General features: G+C 49.0%; 1 pseudogene across 1 annotated transcript in view; it reads left to right on the top strand.

The window, feature by feature from the left end:
• Window positions 1-2,500, top strand: part of LOC144953278 (uncharacterized) — a 57,959-nt pseudogene that overhangs the window by 2,633 nt on the left and 52,826 nt on the right. The window contains exon 4 of the transcript XR_013640782.1: window positions 1,085-1,169. The product of XR_013640782.1 is annotated as an uncharacterized LOC144953278 (transcript). The remainder of the gene's footprint in view (window positions 1-1,084; window positions 1,170-2,500) is intronic.

The following is a 2,500-nucleotide window of genomic DNA, read 5'->3' on the forward strand; positions in this document are numbered from 1 at the left end:
CAACTCCACCACTTCAACTCCACCACTTCAACTCCACCTCCTCCACTCCACCTCCTCAACTCCACCACCTCAACTCCACCTGTTGTTGTTGTGTAGTTGTAGTTGTTGTGTAGTTGTTGTGTTGTTGTGTAGGTGTTGTTGTTGTGTAGTTGTTGTAGTTGTTGTAGTTGTTGTGTTGTTGTTGTAGGTGGTGTTGTTGTTGTGTAGTTGTTGTAGTTGTAGTTGTTGTGTAGTTGTTGTAGTTGTTGTGTTGTGTTGTTGTTGTTGTGTTGTTGTGTAGGTGTAGTTGTTGTAGTTGTTGTAGTTGTTGTAGTTGTTGTTGTTGTAGGTGGTGTTGTTGTTGTAGTTGTTGTGTTGTTGTTGTTGTGTAGTTGTAGTTGTTGTGTTGTTGTTGTAGTTGTTGTAGTTGTTGTATTGTGTTGTTGTTGTTGTGTTGTAGGTGGTGTTGTTGTTGTGTTGTTGTAGTTGTTGTAGTTGTTGTGTTATTGTTGTAGGTGGTGTTGTTGTTGTGTTGTTGTTGTAGTTGTTGTAGTTGTTGTGTTGTTGTTGTAGGTGGTGTTGTAGTTGTTGTGTTGTTGTTGTTGTAGGTGGTGTTGTTGTTGTAGTTGTTGTAGTTGTTGTGTTGTTGTTGTAGGTGGTGTTGTTGTTGTAGTTGTTGTGTTGTTGTTGTAGGTGGTGTTGTTGTTGTGTAGTTGTTGTAGTTGTTGTAGTAGTTGTTGTGTTGTTGTAGTAGTTGTTGTGTTGTTGTTGTAGGTGGTGTTGTTGTTGTAGTTGTTGTGTTGTTGTTGTGTAGTTGTTGTAGTTGTTGTAGTAGTTGTTGTGTTGTTGTAGTAGTTGTTGTGTTGTTGTTGTAGGTGGTGTTGTTGTTGTAGTTGTTGTGTTGTTGTTGTGTTGTTGTTGTAGTTGTTGTGTTGTGTTGTTGTGTAGTTGTTGTTGTGTAGTTGTTGTAGTTGTTGTGTTGTTGTTGTAGGTGTTGTTGTTGTTGTAGGTGTTGTAGTTGTTGTAGTTGTTGTGTTGTTGTTGTAGGTGTTGTTGTTGTTGTGTAGTTGTAGTAGTTGTAGTTGTTGTTGTGTTGTTGTTGTAGGTGGTGTTGGATCTGAGTCTGGCGCGAGGGCTTGACTACTACACAGGCCTCATCTACGAAGCAGCCCTACTCAACACACACAGCGGTGACCACCACCACCACCACCACCACAACAACAACCACAACCACCACCACCACCACAACCACCACCACCACCACCAACACCACCACAACAACCACCACAACAACCACCACAACCACCACAACAACCACAACAACCACAACAACCACCACAACCACCACCACCACCACCACAACCACCACCACCACCACAACCACCACCACAACCACCACCACCACCACCACCACAACAACCACCACAACCACCACCACCACAACAACCACCACAACCACCACCACCACAACAACCACCACAACCACCACCACCACAACAACCACCACAACCACCACCACCACAACAACCACCACAACCACCACCACAACCACCACCACCACCACCACCACAACCACCACCACCACAACCACCACCACCACCACAACCACCACCACCACCACAACCACCACCACAACCACCACCACCACCACCACCACCACAACCACCACCACAACCACCACCACCACCACAACCACCACCACCACCACCACAACCACCACCACCACCACAACCACCACCACAACCACCACCACCACCACAACAACAACCACAACCACCACCACCACCACCACAACCACCACCACCACCACAACAACAACCACAACCACCACCACCACCACCAACACCACCACAACAACCACCACAACAACCACCACAACCACCACAACAACCACAACAACCACCACAACCACCACCACCACAACCACCACCACCACCACAACCACCACCACAACCACCACCACCACCACAACAACCACCACAACCACCACCACAACAACCACCACAACCACCACCACAACCACCACCACCACCACAACCACCACCACCACAACCACCACCACAACCACCACCACAACCACCACCACCACCACCACAACCACCACCACAACAACCACCACCACCACCACAACCACCACCACCACAACCACCACCACAACCACCACCACCACCACCACCACCACAACCACCACCACCACCACAACCACCACCACCACCACAACCACCACCACCACCACAACCACCACCACCACCACAACCACCACCACAACCACCACCACCACCACCACCACAACCACCACCACCACCACAACAACCACCACCACAACCACCACCACCACAACCACCACCACCACAACAACTACCACAACTACCACAACAACTACGAACACAACCACAACTACTACCACAACAACTACCACAACTAATGATGATGGTGACGGTGGTGACGGTGGTGACGATGGTGACGATGGTGACGATGGTGACGATGGTGACGGTGATGGTGGTGAAGGTGGTGACGATGG

The sequence above is a fragment of the Lampetra fluviatilis genome, chromosome 73 (genome assembly GCF_964198595.1).
Source record: "Lampetra fluviatilis chromosome 73, kcLamFluv1.1, whole genome shotgun sequence".
In the NCBI taxonomy this organism is placed as follows: domain Eukaryota; kingdom Metazoa; phylum Chordata; class Hyperoartia; order Petromyzontiformes; family Petromyzontidae; genus Lampetra; species Lampetra fluviatilis.